We start from the raw sequence: 12,329 nt of genomic DNA on the forward strand, positions 1-12,329 counted from the left end.
GGTATTTACCTTTACAAAGTGATGGATGAAAACACCAGCAAAAGTTCACTTTTTAAAATTTTTTAAATTTTATTTTTCAGGAGGTGGTGCCTGGGTAGCTCAATCAGTTAAGGTCCAACTTTGGCTCAGGTCATGATCTCATGGTTCATAAGTTGAAGCCCCATGTCAGGCTCTGTGCTGACAGCTCGGAGCCTGGAATCTACTTTGGATTCTGTGTCTCCCTCTCTCTCTGCCCTTCCCCTGCTCACACTCTGTCTCTCTCTCTCTCAAAAATAAATATTAACAATGTTTTTATTTTTTAATGTTTGTTTATTTTTGAGAGAGAGAGAGAGAGAGAGAACGTGTACACAAGTAGGGAAGGGGCAGAGGGAGAGGGAGAGAGAATTTTAAGCAGGCTCCACACCCAGCATGGAGTCTGATGTGGGACTCAATCCCACGAACAGTGAGATCATGACCTGAGCTGAAATCAAGGGTTGGATGCTCAGTTGACCGAGCCACCCAGGCACCCCAAAAGAAGTTCACTTTTGCAGGAAAATGAAACAACCTTTACAAAATTCTTGTACTAATCATATACAGCACTCAGAACTTTCATTTTATTAATTCTCTCTTTAGCTGTGTCTAATTTTCTGTTATATCCTTCCACTGAGTTTTTAATTATGATCATCATATATTATTTTAGTTCTAAAACATGTATTGGATTCTTTTTCAAAACTTTCACAGCTCTTCAAAATGCAATTTCCACTTCTCTGCCGAAATTTTCAAGCTTGGTTTTTATCTTCTTGAATATAGCAAGCAGAATTATTTTATACTCGATGTTTTATCATAGTATCTGGGAGCCCCCATGGAGCTATTTCTGTGGTTCCTATTATTTACTATCAAGCTGCCCCATGAGCCTGATTATCTCTGTGCTGGATTTATACTTGTAAGATAATCTGAGACCTGGGATAATGGTATCTTGCTCCAGTAATGATTTATTTTTCTTTTGCCAGGTCCGTAATCCTATTTCAGGGCTGGGTATTGTCTGGTGTTCCTGGTGCTATGCAGCTGGACTATGGTCATACAGCAGCTGCATTACTCCTGGGTCACCCTTTCTTCTAATGTACTACTTTTTGAAATCAGAAACTCAACCAGGGGGTGGTTCCCAGAGCCTCTACCAATAGTAATTTTTCCCCATAGCCCCACAAAGTTGTAACACATGCAGCTTAGCTTCTCAGCTGTCCCTTCAGATCTGTAAGTAGCCCCTGGATGAGAGCAGCCCTGATGCCAGGCTCACCTCTTGAGATCTCTGCCCCACCTGGATGTTGGCCTAGTGATTCTCATGATCATGCTCACTCTTCACTGTTTTCTATATTTTCCCAGCCTTTTTAGTTGTTGCCATTGGGCAGATTGGACCAGTTACCTAGACTACCATTATCGCAAGTAGAGGTATGCGCCATGCATTTTTTTAAAGCAAATATTTATTGTGTGCCTATGGTGTACAAGTTAGTATTTTAGAGACATCAAGTGTTCAAAGAAAAATAAACAAGAGATTTCTGTCCTAAAGGAGCTTAGAACCTCCAAGGGAAGATACCTTGTATTCAGTTTATCCACAAGCCAGAGACTGGGACGTGTGACGATGCTGTGATGAGCACTTGGGGAACACAGGAGCCTAGAAGGGCTCCTCCAGCACACAGCGCACTTGGCAGAGCCTTGCAAAACAAGCCCCTGCTCTCTTACTAAAGATTGCTGCAGTTATGTGTTGGTCCGTGTTAGTTCTTCATCTTCCTGGTGCCATTTTCTTTTCGAATCCTCACATTCTATGGTTGCCTTGGGCTGGAATCTGTACCCCTTATCTTACGCGTTTATTATAATAAGAGCATTCTTTATTGCTGGCCCTGCCTGACTCTGGTCCGTCATTTCACAAACCCAGTGGTGGCTTGAGGGATTATGGGACATTCCCCTGACAGCCTGAGAAGAGACTCCTTGGCCCATCAGGATCCTTTTCCCTTAAATGGCTTTACTGAGTTATCAGTCATACCATATAGTTCACCCACATTTATAGTGTACAGTTCAGTGGCTTTTCTTGTATTTACAGAGTTGTGATTATCACCATCATCCATGTTAGGACACCATCTCAAAAGGAAATCCCTCACCCCTTCGTCATCATCTCCCTAACCCTCACACTGCCCACCCCTAGCCTCCAACAAGCACTCATCTGCTTCCTGTCTTCATTGATCTGCCTCTTCTGGACATTTTGTAGAAATGGAATCACACAATATGTGGTCCTTTGTGTCTGGCTTCTCTCAGTGAGTATCAGGTCTTCCAGGTTCATCCACGTTGTAGTGGGTGTTGGTGCTTCCTTCTTGTTTTAAGGCTGAATAACGTTCCCTTCATGGATGGATCACATTGTGTTTCTCCTCCCAGCGGCCTATGGACGTTTTTTCCACTTTGGGCTATCATGAATAGTGTGTCTCCATTTGTGTACAAGATTTTGCATGTGTGCAGTTTTCATTTCTCTCGGGTAGATACCTAGGGGTGGAATTGCTGGGTCAGAGGGTGACTCTACGTTTCACCCTCTGAGGAGCTGCCAGACTGTTTTCCAAAGTGGCTGCACCATTTTATATTCCCACCAGCAGTGAAGGCGCCAACATCTCCACATCCTTGTCAACACCTGCTGTTCCCAACAAGTTTGACTAGAGCCATCCCCCATCCCCTCGGGTATGAAGTGGTCTCTCACTGCAGCTGTGATTTGCACTTCAATCACTCGCCATCAGTCTTGACCCGCCCGGAAGAGCGGTATTGTCTTTGGTTTTCCCTCTGCTTCTGTGAACTTCCCTACAGCACCTGGATCCACCCAGATGGAGGCGAACAGACGGGCAAATGCCTAATTCCATCTTTGTTAGAATTTTCCCTCCTTGGCAGGTTTTTCAGGTTGTCCTTTAACACTTAGAGTCCCTCATCTGGTCTCCTCTTTCTGTCCCCATTAAACAAGCGTATCTTACCCAATCTATATGCAGTTTAAAAAATCTTCCTGCCAGAGAGATACGGGACCATTCAAACTTGGCAGAGACCATGGAGGACCTGCACTGACGTCTCCCCATTCAGCTCGGAGCGTGGCTTCCTGCCACACAGCCCTCCCCACACCAGAACAGGTTTTTCCAGTTCTGCGACACTTCCTCCCAGCCCTCTTCCAGCCAGTCCCAGGCTCTGGAGCTGCTTCCCGGGCATGAATGCAGGGGGTCTGGCCAGCAAGAGGACTTCCCATGAGCTGATCGGTAGCTTGTGGACTCAGTGGCTCTGCCTAGGGCTGTGCGGCCAGGGGACTCCCGACCTCCACCCAACACGAGCAGGTGAGGATCACCCCCACTACTGTCTGTTCGGGGGAGTGCACAAAATTGCACTCCACTCCGGCCCCTGCGCCCTGGGAAACATCTGGCAGAACCCTTCCCAGTTCAGACAACCAAAGAAGAATCGTATGGCAGAAGACCAGCCTCCCACCTCTTGCTTACCCATTACCCTTAGTATAGTGCCAAGGAAAGTATGAAATATGACAGCTTCTTTTTTTGAGAGAGAAACAGGGAGAGAGAATCCCAACCAGGCTCCGTGCTGTCAGCGCAGAGCCCCTGATGCAGAGCTCCGACTCACAAACCATGAGATCACGACCTGAGCCCATATCAGGAATCAGATGCGCAACCCACTGAGATGGCCTTTTTTTTTTTTAATTTTTTTTTTAACATTTATTTTATTTTTGAGACAGAGAGAGACAGAGCATGAATGGGGGAGGGTCAGAGAGAGGGAGACACAGAATCTGAAACAGGCTCCAGGCTCAGAGCCGTCAGCCCAGAGCCCGATGCGGGGCTCGAACTCACGGACCGCGAGATCATGACCTGAGCCGAAGTCGGCCGCTTAACCGACTGAGCCACCCAGGCGCCCCTGAGATGGCCTTTTTATTTAGCCCGTGCCCTTTAATTAAACTCCTTTTTGCCACTTTTTGTTTGTTTTACCACCTTTCCAGCCAGTCAAGAAAGATTACGTATTTCGAGAGGTGGGGAAAAAAATCCCGTCAGAATAGTCACACACAATGGAGACAGCAGTCAAGTAGCGGGTTGTTTGTTTGGTCCACGGCAATGCCAACGATGTTTGAAACACATGGATCTCATCTACGTGTTTGAGATGGGTGCCAAGAGAGGACATGCCTGTGTTGACAAGGTCCCATCAGCATGGCAGTGTGCATCCTGGGTAACCTTCCACTGCACTCGGTTCAGACTTCAAAGGTCTGGTCCCTGGGAGTTGCAACTTTGCCCTCATAGTCTCTGGGGGGATCTAGCGTCACTTGCAGCCAGCCCATATGGGCTCTCTTTGCTACAACAGTCCCAGCATACTTATAGAACCCACATTTTCCTGTCCACAGCAATGGTAGCCCCTACCTGCAGACATAGCCAGGGAATGGGTGACGGGATCTGCAAGAGGGTGAGCAATTTCAACCCATTCGTTCAATTGCTCATCCATCCAGCAAATATTTAATGAAATGTCGATAGACATCTGTTCTACCCTGAGCCTCTGGGCTGAGTTTAGCGGGAAACTCTCATCTCTTTGGAATCATGGCCTGAAACACATGCCAGCAGTCAGGCTCTGGGAAGGCTGAGTGTTTGGTGGGGACCATGGGACCTAGACCAGCCTTGGGCTCAGGAAAACCTCCATGAGGATAGGACAGCTGAGCTGAACTTGGAAGGATGAGGTGGGGATTGGGGGGTCATGAAAATTCTAGCGAGAGCAAAGACCAGACACCAAAGCTCCAGGGAACACAGTGTCTCCAGGGGTTGGTGGAAATCTGGGTGGCTTGACATGGAAAAGGCATGTGGCCAGTCAGGAGACAAGGCCAGACCTGCTGAGTCTGACTTCAGCTGGCACTTACCGGCACAGCTGCCCCAGGCATTAAGATCTGAATATTTCTATGGCCTCCCTGCCACCCAATTCTGGCCCTCTCCCCAGGGACCCCTGGGCCTCCTTGAATCCAACAAGTAAGGGGGTGCGTGGCCAAGGGGGAGCCTCCGGAACAGTGAGGTCCCTTCTGGCTGGTCCTGCCCACATCTTACCTGCTCTGGTCCCTCCTGCTCTCTTGGGTACAAGTGTGGCTGATCCCAAGTGTCCTGCACTCCTTGGACTGGCCCCAAATCTCTCCAGGGTCAGTGACCTCATGCCTCTTAGTGGAAGCTGCTGTTCTCACCCAGGCTCCTCACGCAGAAGGGGGACACGCAGGATGCTCTGTGCTCAGCTGCACAGATCCAAGCAGCTTCCCTTGGTCACTTTCCCTGGGCACCTGTTGGGTCGCAGCACTTTCTCCTGACCTTCAGTCTCACCATTGTTGGGTATTCCCAGCTCCTCTACTTCTCCTGGGCTAAGATCTCCTTCCCCATCTATCACATCCTTCCCAGACCTCACACTCTCTGGGCAAAGGACAGGAGGCAGGGCCAGGTCTCAGCCTGGCACCATGTCCTGGGCTTCCCCAGATGGCCCATCCCTTCCAGAAGGGACACGCTGGACACAACCTGCCCCGTCAGCATCTCTGCACACATCTGCCCACCAGGAGACACAGCCAGGCTGTAGCTGTGTTGTCACCCAGCTCTCCAGACCCAACCGTCATTTTCATTGCATTTCCAGCAATGCCTCCTTGACTGCAGAGCTTCCTAGTCTTTCTTTTACTCAGTAGGTATGTTCTAAACATCTGCTGAGTGCCAGGAAATCCCCACACTGTCCCCCTTGGGGCACAGTGGCGGGTAGGACAGGCAAGTCCCTGCTTTCATGGGACTGTTGCAACGAGGGAGATGGGCACTAACCAAGGACGCTCATCAGAGCTGTGCCCCCAGGGGACAGTGAAGGGGATGGGACCAGACTGGTCTGGGTGGTCTCTCTCAGGAGATGGCATGGTGGAACAGTCTTGCAGGTCAGGGAACACAGAAGGCCAAGGTTGGGAACAGAGTGTGTGTGGTGAGCGGGGGTTTTGGAGGAGGTGAGTGGGCAGATCTGAGTGGAGATTCCGTGTAGAGATGGGTCTGTCTTGAGAATAGGAGAAGTACCTCAAGCAGAACACTGATGCTACCTTATCTGTAGAAGACGACTCCGTTGGTGTTCAAGTGCCAAGAGAAGCAAGGAGGCCAGTTGGCATTGAGGTTCTCCAGGAGCCTGCAGAGCTCCCCAGGTCCTGCAAGAAGGAACAAGCAAAGCAGAGTCCTAGGTGGATGGCCCTGGAAGCCACAGCCCTGAGTGCTGGACAATAGCTGAGGAGTCGTTCGTTCTGAGAGCCCCCTGCCATGTCCTGCTTCCTCCTTTCTCTCTTCCCTCTTCTAACCTCCAGGACCTCAGAACATTCTGGCTTCTTCATGTTCCCCTTGCTCATCCCAGCCCTCCTGGTGGGTGGGAAGGCATTTACACGGTAGGGCCATGTAGACCTCAGAAGTCTGCTCTCCACAGAGGGACAGCTGCCCAGAGAGACCCCATGATTTGTCTACCCTCAGAACACCAGTTTGTTTCAAAATCCCCAATAAGACCCTTCCTGGGTTAAAATGATCATGACACAGGTATGACCTGCTGTTAGAAAGTCTGAAGGTACTTTGTTCTTTTTATGGAAGGATTTTCCAGAGTGTTCTCTATGAAAAAAGTTGCCTCCAAAGCTTTCAAAAGGGAATTTGATTGATGTTCAAAAAGCCGCTTGACCCACAGACATTCAAGTGTCTCTTGGATGTGGGTACCATTCTAGCCCTGGAGAGAACACAGCAAAGCTCTGCACTCCAGAGTGACCTTCAGGCAAATAACAAACCAATGGGTCATTTTAGCTGGTGATAAAAAGGAAAAAAATAGGACAATGTGGTGGTGAGGACCTGTGTAGGGCTGGGGGTCCAAAGAAGTGACACAGACAGGAAGGAGGCAGCCTTGGGAAGGTCTGGGGGGAGAACGCTTCACGTGGAAGAGACAAAGTGTGGAGGCTTCACATAGTTAAGGGCCATAAGGAAGAGGAGCTTAGACTGTAATAAGAGCATAGAGTAGGGGTAGGGCATGTCATGAGTCTTATGGCCACAGTATGAGTTGGGATTGTGTGTGTGTGTGTGTGTGTGTGTGTGTGTGTGTGTGTGTGTGTGTTTTACTATTACAAAAGTTTATTTAAAAAAAAAAGTTCAGTATGAAAATACATAACCTGATTTTTATATTGTAGTAAAACAGGTGCTATGGAGAGGGGACATATGGAAGCAGTTGGTTTCTTCCAGTGAACACACCCATTGTTGATACTTGTTCCAAGGCTTCTAACATGATGATACTATTTTCTCAAATTATCACCATTCCAGTATTGTTCTGTTGCCCACTGGTTGCCATCTCCACATATTCGTCTATCACAAGATTCGTGAAGGGATTGAGCCCCCTTGGACATGTCTTCACCATTTAAGTTCACTGATAATTTCTTGTCCATAATTTTTTTCAATTCTGGAGGGTGGGCTTTGCTCATGGTGTCTATTCAGCGAACTTAAAGATGCCTCCTGGAGGTTTTTAAGCAAGAAATGGTGTGAACTGATTTACAGTTTGGACATTCCGACTGTGCTATGTAGAAGGTGAGCCTGGGAAGAGAGCTTGATACAGAAGGTTACCACAGGATTTGGATTAAACTGGTTGCCAATGGATTCCTTTGACCCTTTGTATTAAAGAAGAGAGTGGTCCACTACACCCCCCCCCCATCCCCGTGTGACACTGTCTCTGGACAAGGCCAGGAGGCACGCTGGGGGAAATGGGAAGGAAGCCAGGAACCTGGCTGGAGGGCTGGCTCCTGAGTGAGCAGAACCCACATTCCAAGCCTCAGCCCCTGGGATGGGAGCACGGAAACCCCAGAGAGGGAAGGAGCCATCAGACTGAGTGTGTGGGGTATCCAACCCTTCCAGTGTGTCATCTCAGCAAATCCTGACAAGTACCTTGAGATGGGCTTATGTATCTGTTATTTAGTGCCGTATAACACATGATCCCCCCAAATATACTGGCTTAAAACAGCAAGCGTTTCTTATTGTCCCGGTTTCCATGGGTCAGGAATTCAGGAGCAGCGTAAACAGGAGATTATCCTTAAAGGTTTCTCATGAGGTCGGGGTTGTGTGGGGCTGGAGGATCCATTCCAAGATGGCGCCCTCACACACCTGTTGGCTGGAGGCCTCGGTTCTTCACAGGCGGGCCTCTCTTCATGATGTGGCAGCTGGCTTCTTCAGAGCAGGTGGTCCAAGGACAAGAGAAGGGACAGGCAGGAAACCACAATGCCCCTTACGACCAAGTCTCTGAGGTCGCACACTGTCACTTCTGTTTATTCTGTTAGTTGCGAGCAAGTCACTAAGTCTGGCCCATGCTCAAGAAGGGGGGACGAGTACTGGGCCCCACCTCCTGAAGGGAGGGGTATTAGAATTTGTGGATTTTTTTTTTGGAATCACCCATCCCAGGTTGAGAGTCTTTAATTAATCTCCCCGAGGCATACTACAAGGAAGTGGCAGAAGTGAGACTAGAACCCCGGGTCTCCAGAGCCTGAGTCCTTCCTTTGGTGCCAGGCCGCTGAGGGAGGTGCTCAAAGCCCAGCCAGCTGCCACACTAGTGGAGACCACAGGCCTAATCATGGTCCCCAAGAAGACAACCATGTCAGTGAGGACGCTCTGATAGTTGGGCCGCAGTGGCTTCTCCAGGCCTCGTCTGCTCTCTCTGGGCATGGCGGCTGCTCTAACCGTCAGGGCCGTGTCTGTGTCCTGTTTTATAGGGTCGACCGGCTCCATTTGTTTGTATTTACAGCACACATATCCCTCTGTCTCCCCCAGCTCTCTGTGAACCACACGTGATTCTCCTGGCTGCCAGGCCGTCCACGTAGCTGCCTGTCACAGGGTCCACTGCTGGGCCTGGCTCCTCCCTTCCTCAAGTGAGTTATCTTCCAGAACTTCCTTGGCCTCTACAGCTAGCTTCTGGTGTGTCTGGACCCCTCAGCTTAAACTTAGGTTTCCAGAAATGTGTGAGTCCAGCCATGGGCCCAGCCTAAGCCCTGCTGGGGAACGGAGATAGTACAGCAGGGGCCGGGGGGACTGTGTGCCAGGGCTGTGCAGGGCAGATGCTTCCTGATGGTGCGCTGCTGGCTCAGGCCTGGGGCAAAGCTGGAGAGGTCAACCTACTGGGTGGGTCTCAGAGCACTCAGCAGAATCTTGGTCCCAGAATCTGGGACCAGTGCCTCCTGGCCTCCTCGCTCCTCCTCTGCCTGCCCTCCATCCATCACCAGGAGGTATTTGGGAGTCTTCCAAGAGCTGGAGGGGACCGCGGTGACGGCATGTGATAGAACTTGTTTGATCACTCCCAACTAGGCAATTAATGGCAGATTCACGCTCGCTCTGCAGAAGGGGACCAAATGCTCCGACTTCCAGGTCAGCCGGGCCTATCCTTGAATAAGCTTCTGAACTTTGGGCAATCTGTTTGTAAAATGGAGATAATAATAATAATAATAATAATAATAGTGTTCACGTCCCACAACTGTTGAGAGGATTGGACAAGAGAGTGTGTGGAAGGTGCCTGCCTCCTAGTAAGTGCTTGGCATGTGGTAAGTGCTCCGTGGGCCTCGGCTGTATTCATTGTGACCATTCAGAGGGTGGCCCCATTTCGTACACTTGGTGTCACCATGTTGGCCATAGGAACGTTTTTACAGGCTGATCTTCTCTCCATCTGTGCTGTGGCCAATCAAGGGATGCTGTGACGTCATCAGTACTGACTTCTAGTTTGCACACTGCGAGTCAGACTCCTGAGCAGGTGTACAGAGGGGGCGGTGGGGCAGGGCCCTTGCTGGGGGCAGGACAGGAGCCTCCATGGGTCACGAGACAGTGGGGCCCACCCATGCCCAGAGAGAGCGGATGAGGCCTGGTCCACCTACATCTCGATGGCTGGCCGCTTGTGTTTGCCCTGGACCGGCCCACGCGCGCCACAGAGCATCTCACCGTCTAAGCAGGTGAGGTCTACTGTTGCCCGTGGAACTTTGTGTAGGTCATGGTTCGCCTGTGGGCTAGTTTCGAGTGTTAAGAGTAGTAGCGGCAGGACAAACCCACCCTAGGGTGGTGGCCACACATGTGTTGGAACACGTGGAGGGGGTAAAGAGAAGTGGCAGGAGGAACAGAAGGACGTAAGGGGAAGAAGAGGCCGCCAGGTAGCAGAAGAGCGCGCCTGAGGGCTCAGAGCTCCTGGATCCTTGCCCTGGCCCCACCTCCTACAGAGAATCAACCCCCCAGAACCTCTGATTCCCTGAGCGAGAAGGAGGGGCTCAGTCCTGCTCCTGGATCCCTGCAACCAACCTCACACCCACCTGCTCCTTTGCTTTGTGCTGCTAAGCGTTTCCTATGTACTCAAATATGGAACCGTCAGGCGGGCCGTGCCTCCGTGCATGAATGTGTGAACGCTCAAAACCACGTGTGCGGCGTTTTAAGGGCTTCTCTGTGTCCTGAGTCATGTGCACCAAGCGTGCTGCACCCTAATTTAGAACCCCGCGGTAGATAGGACTCGGCAGCTTGAGCTGGGGCGAGCCCAAGGCGAGTCATTACACTTCCGTGTGCCTCAGAGTGAGTTAAACCATAAACACACAGTGAGGTGATGATCAAGGCATCCCTCGTGGGTTCCTGGCCCCCCCCGGGCACCCTGTATCCTAGGGCCACCATCCCATGACATGAAGACTCCCATGGAGTCCTCCTGGACCACTGAGTGGCCAGCGTCCCCCAGGGAGGGAAAGAGTTCTCAGGTGGAGCCATCACTGCGGGCCGGGCACCAAGCTAATTCTTGCCCAGACTCCCACTCGGTGATGCTCCTCTGATGCTCCCCATGCCCAACATCACCCAGCTTCACCCAGCCCAGCCCTGCCTGAGCCCAGAGCTCAGCTTCTTGCTGCTACGCCTCCAACCCTGACTCCGTCCCCTCAGCTGAGCCCTAAGACAACCCGAGGAGGGATGGGAGGCATGGCTTCACCCAACAGGCCAGGAGCTGCAAGTCCCAGGCTGAACTCAGACTCCCCACACGGTCCCTCCAGGCCCCTGAAACCCGTGAGCACACCTCACTCTCTGCGATCGTCTTTTGTTCTCTCTGAAGGGGCTTGTCCCCCTCAGGTGCTGCCTCTTGAGATCCCATATCTCCCCTCCCGTGGCTGTCGACCCCAGGCCACATCCTTTGGCTTCCCGGAAGGAACGGGGTCCAGAGGCCTCTGGTATCATCTCCCATCTCAGCTCCATGTTGCCTTCTGAGCATCCCAGGCTCCCTGGACTGGAGCAGAAGGGCCAGAATCCAAACCAGGACTTGCCCAAAGTAGGTCCCAGTTGGGAAGTCAAGGTACAGGTGGACAAAAAAAATCACGTCCCTGGATGTGCTTGACAGTTGAAGTAGCACATTCCCCACTCTATGGAAAGTAGAGCCTGGTCTCCCAGCTGGAACTCTCAGGGCCATGTTACCGGAAAGGGTCCCTGTGGCCGGTCTAGACCCCACCAAAGCCTCTTCAGCTTTGATCCTGACACCTCCCCTGGAAAAATGGGTATTCTTCCCTTATTCTCAGTGGAAGTTTCAGAAGATGTTCAAGGTGTGTCACATCTGCTCCCTCTCCTCTGACTACTGGTGACGTCCCCCGGCTCACCTGTCCTGGAGTGGTCTGACAGATCAGGAGCTGCAGCTCTGGGGGTGCCGGCGGGGGATGGGCCGCCTCTCCCCACGCTCTGTGTTACTCTATGGGGCAGGGCCTGATGCCGTGTTCACGCCATCTCCCCTTCTGAGGGGACTCTGGAGGCCGCAACAAATGCGACAGAGACCCTGCCCTCCCGGGAGCTCACGCGTTGCCCTTACTGTTGCCATAGAAGTGGAAGCCTGCACTGATGCAGTACATGCCAACGTGGCCCCCAAAGTATGCGTCCGCTCGGAATCTAAGAATATGACCGTATCTCCAGTGAGCTTCTCTGCAGACGTCATTACAATAGGATCGCAAGATGAGGTCCTCCTGCATTATCTGAGTGGGTCCTAAATCCAAGGATGAGTGTCCTTATAAGAGAGGAGAGGGACAGTTTGAGACACACAGGGGGAGCCCAGGTGAAGACGTGGCTGAGGCCAGGATTAGGGTGAACTGGATGCGGACTGAGGAACATCTGGATCCACCAGGAGCTGGACAAGGTGAGGAAGGATCCTCCCCTCGAGCCTCTGGAGGCTGCAGGGCCCCACTTCCCCGATTTCAGGCTCTGGCCTCCAGACTGAGAGTAAATTTGTTGTTTTAAGCTGCCTGGTTTGTGGTCACTTGGCAGGGCAGCTCCAGGAAACTCACACAAGTGCTATGTGGAAGT

The 12,329-nt window shown here is 51.3% G+C and overlaps 1 pseudogene; it reads right to left on the reverse strand.

Annotated features, from left to right (window-relative positions):
• Positions 1-7,178: 7,178 nt before the first annotated feature.
• LOC131501435 (small nuclear ribonucleoprotein G-like) lies at positions 7,179-7,477 on the reverse strand (annotated as a pseudogene).
• Positions 7,478-12,329: the final 4,852 nt, after the last annotated feature.

The sequence above is a fragment of the Neofelis nebulosa genome, chromosome 18, assembly GCF_028018385.1.
Source record: "Neofelis nebulosa isolate mNeoNeb1 chromosome 18, mNeoNeb1.pri, whole genome shotgun sequence".
In the NCBI taxonomy this organism is placed as follows: Eukaryota; Metazoa; Chordata; class Mammalia; order Carnivora; family Felidae; genus Neofelis; species Neofelis nebulosa.